Here is a 20360-nt window from a genome sequence, read left to right on the forward strand (position 1 = left end):
AACAGTACATGGAGAAGGAGGGGATAACCTGTGCTGTACCCCATTTAGGCTGATGGTAAATTATGAAAAACTGACTCGTCTCCACAGAGTTCAAATGAAACACAAAGCAGCCGGTACACTGCACCATGTGGTAATGGAACCTGAGCACACTGGCATTTGAATATGTCCCTGATGGGTGGCAACTGTAGGTTTGGCAGCATTTGTGACCGAACACACCCCTATATTCACACTGTACACATTATTGTAATAATCTTTGTGCATTAAAAACTAATAACACACCAATCAATAGCCTTGTGTAATGTATGTACAAAATGAGTATTATGAGTTATGAACAAAAGTTGAAATTATTACTCAAATGTGTTTATCAGACAAGTCTGGGGAGGAGGGTAAACCAGTTTGTCAAAGACAAAGGAGAAGCTGACACATCAGCCGAGTGTCATCAAAGTTGACTGGCTATCACCTGTCAAGTGGCCATTCTTTGGGCATGAAAGGGAGTAGGAACAGATGGATCTGCATTTTAGCAACATGAACCCTCTTTCACCATAAGATTCCATGTCTCCATCCTCATAGCTGGAATTGACTTTATCTAGGTGTAGCCCTCAGGAAAATGCATTTCAAAGGCTGACAGGACTATAAAAGTGAGGGGCAAAAACATCACAAGCTCTTTTCTCTTTTTCTTTTTCTTTTCTTTCATCTAAGAAGACAAAGGAACTAGCCTTTGATGTTGGAGGGGAGATCCTGACCTGAGAATTTGGTCATCCCTGTTGATGGAAAAATGGGGTAAGGACTTTACCTTGAACCAAATCTAGCTTGTTACATTTTAGCTATTGAGAGCATTTTATCTATATTTCTCTTGTAACCATTTTTGACTTTAATGGCTTATACTTGTGCTCACTTGAAACATCTCTCTTATTAAATTAACTTGTTTTATTTTTAATCTAAACTAATCCAGTGTTGTGTTTAAACGGAACTGTTTGGTAACTCCAGTTAAAGTAGCAAACTGTTGAATATTAACCCCTTTACAGAAGCAATGGACCACTAACATCTGAGCTGGAAAGTTCAGAACACACATTTTGGGGAAATTTGGGCCTGGAAGTGAGTTGAGGCCACTCTGCAAGTAGTAACCAAGGCTGGCAGAAGCCAGAGTGTGACAGGAGTGTTGCTGACAGACTGCTTGGAATCGTAGTTGCTGGACAAGGCTGCACCTATACACAGACACTCAGGGTGTGACCTTCATGCTGTTGGCAAATGACCCTGGTTGGGAGCTACAACAGCAAAGCATTGTAAGGCTCCCAAGGTTGTGGGGCAGGCAGTGACACAACTCCTCACTCGTCTGGACTGCACCAAAGAACTTCACAGCATTATCAGAATCAGCCCAACTTGGAAGTCTCTTGTCCTGGACTATTTCTACTATAGCTTTTCATTATCTTAAGTACTAAGGATCTGTTGCAGTTGTAGTAGGAAGAAAAGCACAGAATGTGTAATATTCAGGCAATGCCTCTTGTAAGTCACTTTACTTCAGAAAATGCAGTCACTTGAAACTTTTTGATATTATGAGCCTGGTTTTGCACCATTATACACTTCATGGAGTTATTCTTGATTTATAATACTGTGAGAGGAGAATCATTTCACAGGTAAATACAATCAAAATGTCTGCTGATAGTGAGGCCAATAGGCCCCACGCTGGTAGAACAGGTTTAATGAGGCAGACAGGCTCCATGCTGGTGCCAAGAACTTATGGACCATGTTGACCTGCCCTATAGCCAATGTCAGGTGTGGAGAGGGCAGATAAAAGAGATGGTCTAGCCCAGTTCACAGCTGCCCAGGAAGGAGGACAGAGCTCTGCTTTTCTTGGTGGGAGAGAAGCCTGGGGCAGGGAATTGGCAGAAATACAGACTGTTTGTCGGATGCACCCTGAATAGAAGTGTGGAGTTGCACTGAATGTTTGTGGGAAGGCCCTGTTTTTGAGTTGTATTTGTTTTGGTTCCTAGTCACCTTTTAATCCTAAACACCCAGAAAGGGGTAGAACTGAAGGATCTTTTGGCTAGAGGACCAAAGCACCACTACACTGAACTTCATAGGGACAAATAAATACTAGCAGAGACCTGCAGCTGTGAGAGTTGTGCCCAGAAGGGCCACAAGGAGGTGCCACGCCAACACACTGTTACCCTGTCACTGTTGCTTTTCATGTGTAGGAATTTACACCTCATTCTCTAGAGCCTGAAATTGTAGAAGAAGTTGCTGCAGAATATTGTATGCCATCTTACAAACCTACCTTGGCATCCCAATATCCCTTAGTCTTAAATGTTTTCACATTGGCCATGTCTGCTCTGCTGAAGTCCGAACTCCTTTTCAAAATCCACTTAATGTTTGTTTTGGGAGAAAATTATACAAAATTCTGAGGAATAAAACGAGGACGCAGGGGGAACAATTCTCCATGACCATTTGCAGAGTAAGGATGTTACTCAGTGTAAGAAGTGACAGAACTGGACCCAAGATTTTTGTGTTTGTTTGTTTGTTTGTTTCTGGCATGTGACCTCTTCCAGTCAGAGGTATTACAATGTATGTGCATACATGGAAGTAGCCTCATGATGATGTTCTTCACATTCCTACTCCTTTCCACATTTTTACCTCCTATAATGGAGGAAATAAGCCTGAGGTAGTGAGGTAAGCCTGAAAACTTAAGTATGTCTGAAAAACAGAGACTTTCTTACCTGGCACGCCATATAAACTCCATGTCTGTTTTCTAGCCCCACTGTGAATACACACATATGTTTTTAAAGAGACACAATTTTGTCTTGTTGATAGCAATGTAATTAGAAAGCTATTTGGCACATACAGGCAGCTTCAGCATTAATTTGGCACTGCCCCATCCTTCTACTAGCAGCTCTCATTTTGCTCCCCTTTGGCTGTTTTCCTAGATGTCTTACAGCTTGTGGACACATCATCCATGTCTACTCAGGCAATAACTCTGGCAGAATTCTGATACCAAGTACAGTATCTCTGGCAGCAGTGTTATTACATTAGAACATGATGTTGGCTTCTTAATAAACCTCACTATGGTGTCTTCTGAGGTAGTACAATAGTATAGACCAGGTGCATGATTAGCTTTGTGAAAGGCAGTATGCCATTTCCCATTGACTCAGCTTCAATCATAAGATTTCATCCACGTCACGTTCCAAAAAGGGATCTAATTTTAATTCCTCAGTGAATTCAGTCTGAGGAGCTTCTGAGAGAAAGTGGTCCTTTCCCCAAATCCTGACTAATTTCATGTTACACGTTTTGGATTTCAAAGGTTGCATATGTCCTTGTTCGTGATGAAGATAATGGTAGGGGCATGGGTCCATCTAGTACAGTACTGTACCTGCAGCAGTGTCCTAGACTTAATATTTTTGCTGGTGGTGAAAATGATTCATTCTCAATTCCTGCAAGGCAATTAATTCATCGCCCAGGAGCAGGAGCATCGATAGCTCTTTGGAGTGCAGACAACAGAGAAGTTATATAAAAACATAAAATACCCTTGAGGGAAGGCTGCAGTGTAACACTGTTTCTTAGAATTCAGAACAATAACACACAATAACCTAAAAACAGAGAGACAAAGCAGGCTGTTCTCTATTCCAAAGAGGCACAACTCACCCACCATTACTCTGGCTCTCTGCAAGCTGACTGCTGCTAGGCCCAGATTGCATGCTTCTCTACAGCGCCCTCTTAGCTTGCAATCTGGATCAGGAAAACCCCTGAAATTTTAAGTGACAGCTTACAATTTTAACATAGTTTTCAATACACCACATTTCCCCTTGTGGCGTCACAGATCTAGTTGAACTTCCACTCCTGGGTGCTCACCAGACTGTTAGGAGAAGACCCAAAGGCTGAATCCCCATGTGCTTTAAGCCTCTGGAGTCTGAACAGAGTCCAGGCATTGCCCCAGATTGGGATCTCTAGGCACACACTCAGGATGCATATCCTCTGTCTAGCCCTCCACATTCCTCCCCTCCCCCCAACCCAGAAATGAGACTTCACAATTCAACTGCTTAGCCCCTGGAACCAATAGCTTATGCACAGCCCTTCCCAAACTCCCTCCCCCCCCATTGGGTTCCCATGTTAACTCTTCAAGGGTATGTGATAAATATAGCACATAGATGCAGACATGCCCAAGATTCTAAAACACCACTGCTCTTCATGTAAGAGATAAAGCTCAGGAGAGTACAAATCATTTAGAGAACAACAAACACCTTGAACACAAGGCTTTTCACGGTAGCTCACCCTTCCCTTAGGCCTCCTTGGGGGACCATCTGTGTTCAGGTAAGCGGGGTTTCCCCTGCCTCATCAGGCTCCTGAAGCAGTTTCCCTCAGCTTGAGCTGTTGAAAATGGCCAATGACCCTGAGGAGAGCAGCTCCTGCCATTTATAATCCTCTTGTCTCTCTGTCAGGTGATCAATTCTCCTGGCTGTGAGCCAGCTTATTTTCTAGGATGCTTGTATTTGAATAGAGGAGCATTCAGATTTAACGACCCGTTATTGTCACCCCATATCACTATCCTTTAGAACTTCAGTCCAACACAGAGGTAAAAGGACAACAAAAAAGGCAACCAGCTCCCATGTTCAAAAGGCAATTTGCAGTCTGATAAAGATACATATAGAGAGTTCATCATCTCACACAGAGATAATAAATTGTACCAACTGATTCCCCAAATTGCCACAAGTGGTAACATGGTCACTGCCTCAATTTACCTCTTCCTAATTTGGTAGTTTAGCCCTCTGGCTAAACTAAAAAGAAATTGGTTACTTACTGTAACTGTGATTATTCAAGATGTGATGCAGATGTGTATTCCACTCTAGGTGTGTGTACACTCAGTACGCCAGAGCCAGAGATTTTTTCCAGCAGTATCCAGAGAGAGGCAGTACTTGTGTCTTGTGGCTGTGGCCCTTCCCTTGACTATATTAGGAGGTGCCCTGACCCTCTCGTGGTGGTGCCCTGAAAGTCCATAAGAGGAGGCTCTGATGCAGAGGGGATGGAGGATGGGTTGTGGAATACATGTCTGCATCACATCTTCAAGAACCACAGTTACAGTAAGCAACCATTTCTTCTTCTTTGAGTTGATCCAGGTGTGTATTCCACTTAGGTGACTCCCAAGCAGTATCCCTCTCAGGAAGCGGGGCTTGGAGACAACCTAAATAAGGATTATATGACCACCTTTCCAAAGTTTGCATCCACTCTGGAAGATGCAGACATCACGTATGTATGTATGATCACATGGCAGCCTTGCAAATATCCAATATGAAAATGTCACTGAGGAACACTATTGACATTGTTTGCACTGTCATCGAATGAGCTCATGTCCACTGAGCAGGCATAGCCAAAGTTATTTCATAGGCAGTATTGATACATTATGTTATCCATCTAGAGATGGTTTGTGAAGAGACAACTTGACCTTTCATGAGGTCTGCATATGACACGACCAGTCGAGATGAAGCACAAAATGGTTCAATCCTATCCAGGTAGAAAAGATAGATATCACCTGAGATCCAAGATATGTAGATGCTGCTCCTCCAGGGATGAATGCAGCTTAGGAAAAAACACAGGTAAATACACCACCTGGTTCAAATCAAACTGAGAGATCACTTTAGACAAAATTTTTGTGTGTGGTCATAAAGTTACCTTGTCTTTGGAGAATTGCATATAAGGAGGCCTTGCCATCAGAGTCTGCAACTCACACAACTTCCTTGAGGACATAATCGCTACCAAGAATGTGGTTTTCTGACATAAGAGGAACAGTGGACAAGATGACAGGGGCTTGCATGGAGGACCCATTACAGCATCCAGAAAAATGATTAAATCCCACAAGGGGATCAGCTCTTTTACTGGAAGATATAGACAGAGAAGCCCTTTTAGGAATCTCATCACCATGGCATTGGAGCAGACTGATTTTCCCTGAACAGGTGGATGAAATGGTGATACTCCTGTCAGATGCACTCTCAATGAATTAATTGCAAGCCCTGACTTCTGAAGGCGTAGCAGGTACTTCAAGATGTCCTGGATAGGCGTCTGCATCAGTTGGATCCCATGGGCCAAGGACCACACTGAAAACCTCTCTCACTTCTCTACATAAGCCATCCTGGTAGAGGACTTCCTACTATTGAGTAGGACTTGTGGGACAGCTGCCGAGAACTGCTCTTCCTCTTCATTCAACCATGCAGCAGCCACATCGTGAAATGCAGGGAGCAGAATGTGGGATGCAAGATGTGGCCATAATTCTGAGTGAGCAGGTTGAGTTGGAGAGAGGATGTTATGGAAGGCTGAACTGACAATGTGAGAAGATTGGAGAATGAGCACTGTCTCAGTCACACCACAGCAATGAGAATGAGCCTGGCCTGATCTGTCTTGATCTTGAGGATGGACTGAGGAATTATCAGAATAGGGGAAAGGTATAAGAGAGTCGAATGCCAACAACGTGATGCTGACATGAGTGAGAACTTGCTCTCTGGATCTGCCCGTCAGTAACTAGTCTTCAAGGTAAGGGAAGATGTGGATTCCCTTCTTTCTGAGATATGCCATAACCATGCATTTGGTTAAAACTCTGGTACCAGAAGAGAGGCTGAATGGGAGGACCATGTATTGAAAGTGGCATTCTTCCACAATGAAGCAAAGGAACTTTCTGTGGCTCAGTAAAATCACCACATGTTCAGAAAACATCCTGAAGGTCCAGAGCAGCAAACCAGTCATTCTGATACAATGTGCGGAGGATAATCGATAGAGTGCCCATTCAGAACTTCATATACCTGATCAATTTGTTTAGGCCGTGAAGGTTGAGGATGGATCTAACCCAGTGGTGGGCCACCTGTGGGCCGCATGCGGCCTATCAGGGTAATCTGATTGTGGGCCGCATGCGGCCTATCAAGGTAATCTGATTGTGGGCCGCAAGACATTTTGCTGACGTTCACCATCCACAGGCACGGCTCCCCCCCCACAGTTCCCAGTGACTGCAGTTCACCGTTCCCGGCCAGTGGGAGCTGCGGGAAGCAAGGTGACAAGCAAGCTGCAGTGACAAGGGGCTTCCCAGTACCGATACTAGGAGGTCCACTATACTGATCCTGGTACTGGCTCTATCCCAGCTACTACAAGGGGAGTGTTGGGGTGAGGTGCTGACAGACACAAAGGTTCTGTGCTCACGCAATAGGAGGAGCTAAAGATGGTCCAGCCTTAGGAAACTCCTCAACCAATGGTGAGGTCAGGACTGAAAGGCAGAGAAGATCTGTGCCTGCCTGGTATGTTGAAGATGTGGATAAATCAGTACCGGCATCTACCTCAATGGTACCAGACTCAATGGATGCCCGGAGACCAGAACCAGAGTCAATGGTAGAGGGTTTCTAACCTCCCTACCCCATATAGTGGAAGGGTCAGAAGTACCTGTGCCAACCCACATGCCACACTGGCTCCATGTCAGTCCACACTTTTCCTGAGGGAGGCGGAAGAGCCACCCCAAGACCTGGAGGGGTCTCAATTGGTCTTATGAGACCTTTTCCTCTGCATAGTCAACAGGGAATGGCTACTCTGTTTCTTCCGAGAGATGCCTGCTCTAGAAAATGAAGTGGAAGCGCTCTCAGAGTCTGAGGGTGATCTTCGACCCAATGTGGGCTTTGGTACTCCCCAGACCACATGGCCTGTTCAAACAGATGCAGCTAGAGGTGAAGATCCCGCCTCCTGAGTTCTTTTCTTGAACGATCTACAGATCATGCAATGCTCCTTGAGATGGGTCTGGACAAGACCAAACAAGCACCGTGTGGGGGGATCACTGTTGGGGATCGCTCCTCCACATGAAGGACAATGTTTAAACACTAGTGAGGGCATCACTGGGGAAAACAGGCTCCTAACTAACACTAACTACTAACTATATACAATAAGAAACTAGACTCAGACTATTTGCGAGATTGTGAGGCTAAAACCACACAGAGCTGCAACTCCAGCCATTGGTGGTAAGAAGGAACTGAGGGTAGTTGGTGCAGCACCACCTCATATAGCTAGGGGAGGGGTCACAGCCACAACGTGCAAGCACCACCGCTCTACGGGTCCTTTTAGGCAAAATCTCCGGCTCCAGCATGCTGGGTGCACACACAACTAAGTGGAATACACATCTAGATCTATTCAAAGAAGAACTCCACCACTCTAAGTTAAACAAAAGTGTAAACAAAAAAAGTCCAACTGAAAGTCCAAAACACTTCATCCAGTCTCTCTCTCTCATTCAAGCCCTTCCTCAAGAGTGAGTCAGCCTTCCTCCCTGTCCATGATATAGCAGCGATGCCTCCTGCTGGTCCCTTAGAGTCTGAGGGTAGTTTGCATCCTCTGCCTTCGTAAGTTCCAGCCTTCAGGCCCTGAACCATGAAGCAGGCATTACATCTGACCACCAGCTGTCCCTACTTCACCTACCCCAAAACTATTTCCTTGGCTCTGCCAAAGTCCCTTTAATTCCCCTTGCGGGAATTGGCTTTCTTTCTTTGGCTCATTAACCAAAGCAACACCCCTTTCTGGTTGTTCTTACCCAGCTGTCTGGCTTTCTCTTTAGGCCTCTTCCTGGGCCCTTTCCCTAGCATCTTCAAAAGCCTCTCTGCAGGTTTTCCCAGACTCTTGGAATGGGGAGACTCAGAGCTACTGCCCTTTCCTAGTCTCTTTCTCTCTCTCACTGTAAAGCTGCTAAGCAAGACCTGCTGTTGTTTCTCTGTCTCTCCCTCTTCCGAGGGAAGGGTTTTTTATACCCCCTCACACTCCAGCCTAACATTCCTTGCTGTTCCCATCAGCTCTGGGAAATTGAGAGTTAGAAATTATATATTTTAAATGAAATCTCAGATTCTCCCGTAATCACAACTTCAGGACCTTTAAGAAAAACACCAAATATTGTTAGACCCATGATAAAGCCGTAAGAGTCAGCAACACTGTTCGCCCTTCGGAACAACCCTAAAACAAGAAATAGGGCCACTCTGGATCTGTAATGCCAGAAAGGGACAAAGAGCCCTGTTTCACCCTTGTAACATTTTAACATCCAGTAGCTAGAATAATTGCAAATATTATTCATATAAATGTCAGATTTTTTTAATCTTACAAAACTTTTCCCCAGTAATAGCTTTCAACAGTTTCAACAGTGAATTCCACAAGTTTATTATATATTGCATAAAAATACTTCCCTTTATCTGTGTTTAATGTATTGCCTTTAAAATCTAAGCATCCTCTTTTTCTTGTATATTGGGACAGGTTGAACAGCAGTGTCTGATTGGCAAGGACACTGATCCTCTGTGCTCATGAAAATATGGAAGGAAACATAGAATTAGGTCCTTTGTGCAGATTTGTCTGTATTCTCTAGTACCTAATCTTTCATTTAAAAAGCAAATGAAGTGACTAGCCCTTCTGGTTGCAAAGATAACCTCCACAAAATGCAAACTGAGGCGTGGTTGTCTTTTTGAGTCTGAAGCCAGTAAAACAAACAAAAGCAGTGAGAGTTATGAACTTCCCCTATTCATTTTAATGGGGAGTTAACCTTGAAGCCTAATTATCAAGGATGTTGCCGCACCACAGATAGAGAAACACATGGAATCCTATTGGCCAAACTGAACCTGAATTAGATGTTGGCTAAACTTTAATGTGGAATTCCTGTCTGTTATTGCTCTGGTTCTGACACTTGACTGCACACCCTTCTGCATCTTTGGACCCAGTTTCATCCCTGCGCCTCCCTACAGCCACTTATGGTGGGTTTCACAGGAGTCTTGAAAGCAACTGTTCCACCTCCCAAAGCTGCGTCCTGTGCAGTTAATAAACCTACATAATAAATAAACCGCAAGGACAGGCCAGGGAGAAGGATCAAGTAAGTAGCCATGTTGTTGGGAGGAAGATGATTCTGGAGAAAAATCTTGCCTGAACTGATCCAACAAATTCCAAGAGGAAGTGGCTGGGGCTCAACACTGATGATGGTTCTGAGTCCTCAGTGGCCCCTGCATCAGAGTCTTTTAAAGATGCTGATTCCTTGTGCTTTGGCCAGAAAGATTTGATGTAAATGGCCAATCTGACCACTGTGGGTCCATTTATTCAGTTTGGAGAGGAGAATTTATCATGTCCTCTCCTAATCTTCCCCTTTCCAACAGAAATTATTTAAATCTCTCTTCATGTCTGCTCCTTTAACCATTTTTGTAGCCCTTCTCTGAGACTTTTTTATTTTGGACATCTATTGCTTAAAATGATGCACCTAAAAATATGTGCAGTATTCAAGGTGAAGATGCACTACTGGAGGGTGGGTGTCACACACACAGACTCGCACATTTTTCGTCTTTTACTAATATAGCCAACATCCTATGTGCTTTTTTAACAACTGCTGCTCAGATAACTTCATTGAGCTGTTCACAATGATGCTTAGGTCTTTCCCAAGAGATTATAGTAATTCAGTGTATCTGAGTAGTTGAAATTATTTCTTTCAGGGTGCACTATCTTTCACCTGTCTATGTTAAAGTTCATCCGCCATCATGTTTGGACAATCACCTGTTTTTATCAGTGTCTTTTGGTGTTCCACACAACCCTTCACAGTTTTTACTAACCTAACCAATCTTTTGTCATCAACATATTTTGACATTTGCTTTCTTCCTACTGTATTAATAAGGACTGTACATTGAACTGAGCCACTGAATCTATAAACACAACCTCAAGACCTTAATAGCATATGAAATAATTGTAGAAAGCTCAGTAAAAAGTAATGCTTAAGTTCCTGATCTGTAAATCCACACTTGTCTTTTTCTCTTTTATACAGACCTTTTTAGGTAGGAATTCCACATCCACTGAAGAAAATCATCAGAAAGAGAGAACAATACTGATCCCATATAGATCCTCGGGGCCCTTCACAATTTTAATTTTTTTTTCAACGTTCAGATTCAGCCCCACTCTCAGCTTCTTGTCTGTCAACCAGTTTTTAGTCCATAGCAGGACTTTACCTCACTGCATGGTTACGAGGTTTCTATTATAGCCTCATGGGAAGAACTTTATCAAAAGCATTTTGAAAGTCTAAATAAATTATATCCATCCTTTCGCCTTACTGCACTATTTTGTTAATTCTCTCAAAGAGTTCTAGTAGGTTGGAGAAGCACAATTCACCATGCTGATTTGTCTCTATCAAATTATAGGAATTCTTGTGATTTACTACTCTAATGATTTTCTCTGTTAATTTTCCTAGTACTGAGGTAAAATTCAGCAATCTGTGATTCTCAGAATTATCCTTAGCTCCCCTTTTAAAGATAGGCACCACACAGAGCATCCTCTTGTACTTTTATTAGTACTCAGCTTCTACTCTGTACTTGAGAAAATCCTTTTACTGAGTGGCTTAATTATCCACTGATTTCACATGTCACAATTATCTGGTCAAATCTTTAAATTCACTCTAATAAACCAACATTTTGTAGAAAGAAGTTGTTTCCAGCAAATAAAAATGTCACTTACAGATGACCATTTTACACCAGATATTGTTCACTGTCTTAATAAATCTTATAACAACACACTGAACACTATGCACAAGTTACTTTAGTGCACGCATTTCAATAAACTGTTATGTCACATACATTGTGGTGAACTGGGATAAACAAAAGCTCTGTGTGAACTCAACTATACCAGCTAGTATGTACAGTACTTAGCTGTGAGTACTATTATTAACCCAGTTATAGAAACAGTTACTTAAATAATAAATGAATTGTTACTGCTGTTACAAGATTTAAAAGAGAAAAGCAAGACTCTGTATAGCTAAGGAGAAGAATCAAAGAACTTCCGTGGAGGAAAAGCAGATATTTGCTTCTTATGCTTAATTTCATTTCAGAAGTAGTTTAGGAAATCAGATTGTATGTACATGTTTAAGGGCTGGGACTAACAATACTGACCTCCTCTGTAAAGCATTTGGAGAGCTACTGAGGAAAAGCACTATGTAAGAGCTAGGTATTATTATTTATTTATTACTATTATTAATAATTATATTATAGTCTTTAAGCTGTACCATGCATATGGGGCAAAATAGGAAGTGCAGATGGGTCATTCAGCAGCAGAAACCCAGAGGCTTTGTGGCAGTTGCAAATAGAATTCTATCAGAGGACCTTGGCAACTGGGCATGTTGGACCTGCCCTGCATGGGTCAAGCTATTCCTGCCTTTGGCGTGTGCGTGTGCCCACGGGGATGCACCTTGCCTTATCTACTGTACGGAGTCAACAGCATTAATAGAACCCATCACAAAATGTTAGACTCATGCAGCCTTTGCTTTTAGGGAGCACAAGGACAATGATTGGGCTAGCTCCTGAGCAGAGGGCCAGGAAGGGAGGTTTCTTTTGCCCTCTCCCTCCCTTTGCACATTCACACAAAGCCAGCCACATTCAGGCCTTCAGGCCAGAGGCTGTGTGATATGGTTGCTCTTTGGATTTTGTAAATACCTGGATTTCTAAACTTAGAGAATGTAACGATAAGGGAATGTCAGTGCAAAGGAGGAACAATCCTGAGAGGTGCTGAGTATCCGCAACTTGCCCTCACTTAGCAACACAGGCAGCATTGCCACGTTGCTCAGATCTAGTTCAGCATCATGTTCCTGACCATGGCCAGCACCAGATGCTTCTAAGGAACCTGCAAGAAACTCTGCTATGGAGAATTATGGAATAACCTACCCACTAGTTAGGAGTTGGACTGATTCTTGAAACATGAGGGTTTATATCCCTTCCACTATTTTTTATTTGTTTAGATATAACTGTTGGATGTACTCACTAGCTATAGACACTCTTAGCCACATGGATATATTGTGGCAGTGAATTATACAGATTAGTTATGTGTTGTGTAAAAAGTATTTCCTTGTATCGGTTTTAGATTTGCTGTCTTAAATTTCATAGGATGTCCCCTAGGTTCTTCATTGTAAGGGTAAAAAGGAGAACCTGATTCACCCAACTCTCTTTCATAACTCAGCCTTCATTTTTGTTGTCTGTCTCTCAATCCTCATACTTTCTTCTACATGTTTTTTGACATAGGGAAACAGAACTGAACACAGTTTCCTAGGTGCAGGCGTGCCAGTGATTCACACAGCAGCACTGCAATCTTTCCAGTATCATTTCCCATGACATTCCTTGTGCATCTCAATATTTTGTTTATTTTTGACTGTCATGGCACAACAACAGAAGTTTTCATCCAGCTGCCCACACTGACTCTCAGTTTTTATTTCTGAGTGGTTACAGTTAATTTAGAGCCCAGTAATGTGTCTGAATAGTTCAAACTGCTTCTCCCAATGTGCTTTAACTTGTATTTATCAACAGAGAATTTCGTCTGCCATCGAGCTTTGTTCACCTAGCTTTAAGTCCTCCTGAAGTTCTTCACAATTTCTCTTAGGCCTGGTCTGTACAGTTTTTGTATTGGTATAGCTGTCAATTAGAGTTATGATTTAACTGACATAATTATGCCAGTATAATTCCTAGCATGAATGCAGTTACAGCAGTATAAAAGTGCTTATTCTAGTATATCTTGAGTGTCCAGATGATAGGCCTGGCACTCTCTCACTTCCCCCAGTGACAGTCCCTGGCATGATCCTATGCACCCCTGGCATCCTCATGATCCACCCCTAGTGGAATCCTGTGCACCCCCAGCAGCCTGACAGATGCCCCCCATTGACAAAGACCTGGTCTATACTACAAAGTTTTATGGGTGAAACCTGCCTACTGTCAGCACAGCTTTGCATGCATCCACACTCAGTTTACGGTCCTGATCACAACACTCTCAACCTCCTGCCAGCAAAGTTAAACCAGCTCCCCAGGAAGGCGTAAGCCCCCTAATCAGCACTCTTCCACCAATGCGATGCCTGTGTGGATGCTGAATTACCTCCTAGGTCTATTGGACACTGACAACATGTGTTCCTAAGGCTTCCCTCAACGGCACAGTGCCTCAATGGACTCTAGTAATTGCCTTTGTGTCAGGGTGCTCAAAAGCAATGGACAGTCTTTCTACTTCCTCCTCCACCGAGCTGGTCACACTTCCCCCAGGGTCTCACAAATATGTAAAACACAACATACAGCAACAATAGGCAGATCTGACTCACTGAAATTCAGTGTAGTCATCATAAGACACCACCACCCATTAAACCTGTCAAATACACATTCAACAGTCAACCTGCACTTGCTCAAGTGATAGTTAAGTCTTTCCTTGCTGGTGTATGATTTTCTGATTCAAGGAAGCAAAGGGTAGGCTGGGTTCCTGAGAATCACAACTGGCATTGCAACCCCACCAATATGCATTTGCTGGTCTGGGGAAAATGTTCCTAATTGCATATTTCCAAAAATTCCTGTGTTCCTAAAGATGTAATCACTATGCACCTTCCCTGGCCACTGTACATTAATGTGATCCACCAATACTTGCTTAACTATGGAAAAGTACCCCTTTGTGTTTATATGTGTAGAAGAAAGGTGAAGGTGGTGAATTAAAATTGGGCTATGCATCCTGTCTATTGCCCCACCACAGGTAGAGATGCCCATTTCAATGAATCCATCTATTATTTCCTGCATGTTGCCCAGAGTCACAGTTCCGTGCAGCAGAAAATGTTTAATGGTCTTGCACAGCTGGATGACAACACTTTCCACCGTGGACTTCCCAGCACCAAACTAATTGTTATTAGTCGATTGGCAATTAGGGGGTTGCAATCTTCCAGTGTCCAATTGCCCCCCATTTCTCCAGTGTCAAAGCAGCTCTCATTTTGGTGTCTCTGCACTGTAAGGCTGGGGTAAGCTCTGTACACAGATCCAGAAGCATGGCCTTTCACATTTGAAAGTTCTGCAGCCATTTCTGGTTTGTTCATGATCTGGTCCTCCACTCTGTGCTCATTTTTCAAGCCTGCAACAGTTGCTCCATGATGTGCAACTGGTCAGTGAAATCTCGAGTGGCTGGCAACTTTTATTCACTGTCCACATCAACCACTTCTCCTTGGCATTCTCATTTTCACTGCTGCGCATCCAGCTGCTGCACTAGTTGTTTGTGGTTCTGCAAATACAAAGGATCAGTTGCCCTGTTCTCCAAAACAGTCGAGAGCTTCATTGAGCTAGGCAGCAGGTTTCTGATGGTGAGATGGCAGAAAAATCAACACAAAAAATAAGAGATTATGGAATGAAATAGTGGAAATTGTGGGACCTAACCTCAAGCTCCCCCAGTTTCCACTGTCCATATCCCACAATGCACTTCCAAAATATCCCAGAAAGAATGCCCCAGACAGTGGCACAGGAGATCCTGGGATGTTTACCCAGAGTATCACACATCTTTGCTGATACACCATGGTGCTGTGAGCATGCGCGGCACCACCAAGGCAGCCAAATATGAACACATTCTAGGGAAAACAGTTATGTTGGCAGCTATATGTTGGCAGAACTTTCACCTGTCAAACTTTCTACTGTAGGGGAGACCTAAGCTATATGATATAAGCACCTTTATACCATATTACTGTCTACACTAGGGACATCTACACGGTCTCTTTGACTATATCTGGTTCTAACCCATATAGTTATAGCAGAACCAAAACTGTTTGTAGACCAGACTTTAGTTTCCTTAATAGCTTCTTGTGAGGACTTTACAAATGACTTTGATTAAGTTCCTCACACAAGATAATTAAGAGAACTAAGGCTATGTCTACAATACAAACTTTTGTAAAACACAAGATACATTGACCATAAATGCCACTGCACTTAGATATAATTTGTGCACGTACATACTTGGCTCCTTGTGTCAATGTGCAGATACTCATTAGAAGTGTTTGAATCGATGCACAGTGCAGTGCACCATGGGTAGGTATCTCACTGTGCAACCCACCACTGTCCAGCGCACTGTATTGCAGATGACACTAGACTGGGAGAGTGGTAGATATGCTGGAAGGTAGGGATAGGATACAGAGGGACCTAGGACAAATTAGAGGATTGGGCCAAAAGAAATCTGATGAGATTCGACAAGTGCAGAGTCCTGTACTTAGGACAAACAATCCCATGCACTACTACAGAATAGGGACCAGTGGTTAGGTAGCAGTTCTGCAGAAAGGACCTAGGGGTTACAGTGGACGAGAAACTGGATATGAGTCAACAGTGTGCCCTTGTTGCCAAGAAGGCTAACAGCATTTTGGGCTGTATAAGTAGGAGCATTGCCAGTAGATCGAGGGACGTGATCATTCCCCTCTATTTGGCATTGGTGAGGCCTCATCTGAAGTACTGTGTCCAGTTTTGGGCCCCACACTACAAGAAGATGTGGAAAAATTGGAAAAGTCCAGTGAAGGGCAACAAAAATGATTAGGAGGCTGGAGCACATAATTTATGAGGAGAGGCTGAGGGAACTGGGATTATTAGTCTGCAGAAGAGAAGAATGAGGGGGGATTTGATAGCTGCTTTCAACTACCTGAAAGGGGGTTCCAAAGAGGATGGATCTAGACTTTTCTCGTTGGTACCAGATGACAGAACGAGGAGTAATGGTCTCAAAATGCAGTCGGGGAGGTTTAGATTGGATATTAGGAAAACTCTTTCACTAGGAGGGTGATGAAGCACTGGAATGGGTTACGTAGGGAGGTGGTGGAATCTCCTTCCTTAGAGATTTTTAAGTTAGACTGATAAAGCCTGGCTGGGATGATTAAGTTGGGATTGGTCCTGCTTGAGCAGGGGGTTGAACTAGATGATCTCCTGAGGTCCCTTCCAACATTGATATTCTATGATTCTGTGATTCTAAGTTCTGGCAATGCATTGTGGGGCCAAAACAACTCATGCAGAGGTGACTGGGAGCACGGAGTCAACTCCCAGCGTGCAACTGTCTCCATCCCATAATGGCATCGGTATCCCATGCTTTCGCTCCTTTTTTCAAAATCCCACAAATCAGCATGCCCTCCACGCTGTCCATCTTCTCTGACAGAAGCATGAAGCCTTCATAACTCTGCAGTATTGTTCATGAATATTGCAAGCATAGGGCGCACAATCCTGCAGCATTTGCAAAGCTACAGAGGAATCAAATCAGTGGGGAACACGACTGTTGACCAGTTCTTTCCTGCTACCCAGAATGCACAGGTTCACAGTCAGACTCTTGAACTGAAGAAGTATGTTGTTTTTTTGCTGCTTCAATGAGTGGTCGGTCCACTGAAACACAGGGCACAGCATAGGGTTAAATGCAAGTGCACACTCACATTCAGGTGCTCTGCTGTAAGTACACAGTTACAAAGTTATTCATTATATATTGTATAAACACTTTTTCTGCCTAGCACTAAGATTAGTTGCTAAATCAGTTGTTTACCTGATTGGATCGCTGACTCAGCTTTTTACCTGATCGGATTGCTGGCTCAGCTTTTTACCTGGCTGTTCTCTTTCCTTGCCAGACAAGCAGGCATCTTTTCACATGTCCCAACACCATAAAATATATATTCTACATACCACATCCTACCGTGATGATTTCTTGGAGGACAGATTGCCTGTGGGATATAATGAGAACCAGTTCAAGGTTGTTGTGGTGTTCATGGTGTAATGCTACTCTCTGGGCCTGAGAAACAAGCACTGACTGGTGGGATCACATTGTAATGCAGGCTTGGAATGACAGGCAGTGGCTGCAGAACTTTTGGATGCATAAGACCACACTCCTGGATCTTTGCCTCAAGCTCACCCCAGCCCTGCAGTGCAGGGACACCAAAATGAGAGATGCATTGACAGTGGAGAAGCGAGAGGTGATCACACTGTGGAAACCTTCAATGCCAGATTGCTACTGCTCAGTCAGATATCAATTTGGGGCTGGAAAATCTCCTGTGGGGGCAGTTGTCATGCAAGCATGCAAAGGCATTAAGTGCCTCCTGTTACTCAGCCCTGACTCTCAGCAATATGCAGAATATAGATGGATTTGCAGTACTGGGGTTCTCGAATTGCATTGGAGAGATAGACAGCACACACATCCCTATTTTGGCACTAGACCACCTTGCCACAGCTTATATCAACAGAAAGGGCTACTTTTCTATTGTTACACAAGCACTGGTGGATAACCAGGGACACTTCACTGACATCACTGTGGGCTGATCAGGGAAGGTGCATGATGCTTGTATCTTTAAGAATACAGGATTTTTCACAAAGCTATAGCAAGCACTTTCTTTCCCAACTGGCAGGCTATCATTTGAAATGTTGAAATGCCAATAGCGAGCCTGAAGGACCCAGCCTGCTCTTTGCTTCCCTGGCTCATGAAGCCATACACTGGCCACCTCAACAGCACCAAGGAGAGATTCAGCTACCAGCTCAACAGGTGCAGATAGACAGTCAATGTGCTTTGATAGATTGAAGGAATGCTGGTGTTTTTTTATTCACAGGATTGGACCTCAGTGAGAAAGATGTCCCAATGGTTATAGCTGTCTGATGGGTCCTGCATAATATCCGTGGAGCAAAGGGAAGAAAGTTTCCACTGGGGTGGAGATGAAGCTTCTGTCTGCTGAGTTTGAACAAACAGACACATGGGCTATTAGAAAAGTTCAATGCAGAGATATATGGATCAGAGAGGCTTTGACAGAGCACTTTTACAGTGAGCCACAGTAATACAGTCTGTTGTACTGAGCTACCTGGCTCTGTTGTTTTGGGGCCTGGTAGGAATTGTGTAGGGCTTGGAGTACATGTATGAATATAACACTGTCAATGCAACTATTAATTTGTTTGTGAGTGACCCTATGACACACTGTGAAGTAACAAGTAATTAATTGCTTTCAGAATTGCTAAGCACTTGGCAGCATATGTTGTGAACTAATAAAGATGTTACATTTCAAATAATAGAATTTTTTTGCAATAAAATTCAACCCCTGATGCCATGTGGAATGTTGAGGGGCAGGGTGTAAGGAGGCCCCGATATGGAATTCTCAATGGCCAGTAGAGGTAGGCAAGCCTCGGATTGTTGCACCTGTAGGTACACAAGAGTTGGCAGCATCTATGTTTGCTGCTGGAGAAGCCCAATTATATCCTGATGTATCTCCTTCTCCTTTTCCTGCTGGGACTTTCTCCTCTCTGCTCTTTCCTTCTCCAGGCTGTCTGCAATATTAATCCTCTAGGGCCTGGGCTCACAGTCTGATGCAGCACTGGTTTGCAGGATCTCATTGAACATGTCATCTCGAGTCCTCTTATTTCTCTTCCTTATGTGGCTCAGGCATTCCACAGTTGTGGAGGGGGAAAACCCCTCAAGGCCACAATGGCAGCACCTGCGGATAAAGCACACAGAGGTAACATTGTCAGTACAGTCATGGAAAACAAAACTTAAGATGCAGAAATCCTTTCCCTTGCTCCCTAAAGTTTTAAGCACTACATGTATATTGACAGTTCTGCTTGGCAGTGCTTGAGCACGGCACCAGTCACAGCACCAGCCATGGTGAGTATGGCCTGCCCGGAGTGAGGGAAACGAGGAGGAAATTGCTCAGTTGCATGAAATTATGAGTATAAGACAATAGCACTGAATACTGGCACCATTTTCCATAGTTGGTGGTGATTTTAATATTGATATTTAATATTGATATTTCATGCCTGGGGGTAACAAAGACAGAGAAAACACAGCTGCTGTTGGCATTGCAAAGCCATCCAGGCCTGTATGCTGCTAGCCTGTGTACTGTAATGGTGCCTGCTGAAGTTACCACTGACTGGCATGGAGGAAGAAAAAAGGCTGCCATCCCTAGAAACATTGCTTTCTTTACTCTCTGTTTTTCCAGTAGATCCACTGATTCTCTCACAGGCTGACTGATACCGATGTACTGAAATAATTTTTTGTTACGTGTTTTTACATCTTGAGCTATTCACTCTTCAGATTCCCGCTAAGCCCTTCTAATTTATCTATACTTACCGAGGGATCAACAAGCGACAATCGATGTATTGGTGATCGATTTAGCAGGTCTAGTGAAGACCTGCTAAATCAACTGCAGATCACTCTCCTGTCAACTCCTGTACTCCACCAAATCAAGAAGAGTAGGGCGAGTCGATGGGAAAGCATCTCCCATCGTCTTCGCGTAGTGTGGACCCTGCAGTAAGTAGATCTAAGCTATGTCAAATTGAGTTATGCTATTCACGTAACTCAATTTGCTTAGCTTAGATCGAATTTCCCCTGTAGTGTAGACAAGGCCTTATATTGTTCCTACCGTAGTTGATGCTCCTTTCCATTGACTTTACTCAGATTTGATTTCAATTTTCTAAAGGAAACCCATTTGGCTCAAATAGCCTCTTGAGCCTTGCCATTTGATCATGCTTCAGTGGGAGTTGCCGGTGCTCATGACTGAGCTATGTATATTCACATTTAAGTGACTTTAACCCTGTGCCTGGTTTATGCACAATAGGAATTACATGGCCACATCTGAGGGCCAAATTCAG

The 20360-nt window shown here is 43.4% G+C and overlaps 1 long non-coding RNA gene across 1 annotated transcript; it reads left to right on the top strand.

Moving 5' to 3' along the window:
* The first annotated feature begins 237 nt into the window (after positions 1 to 237).
* Positions 238 to 11055, top strand: LOC119850398. Its single transcript, XR_005290832.2, has 2 exons — positions 238 to 780; positions 10784 to 11055. It is a non-coding gene; the product is annotated as an uncharacterized LOC119850398 (long non-coding RNA).
* Positions 11056 to 20360: the final 9305 nt, after the last annotated feature.

The sequence above is a fragment of the Dermochelys coriacea genome, chromosome 2 (assembly GCF_009764565.3).
Source record: "Dermochelys coriacea isolate rDerCor1 chromosome 2, rDerCor1.pri.v4, whole genome shotgun sequence".
Taxonomy (NCBI): domain Eukaryota; kingdom Metazoa; phylum Chordata; order Testudines; family Dermochelyidae; genus Dermochelys; species Dermochelys coriacea.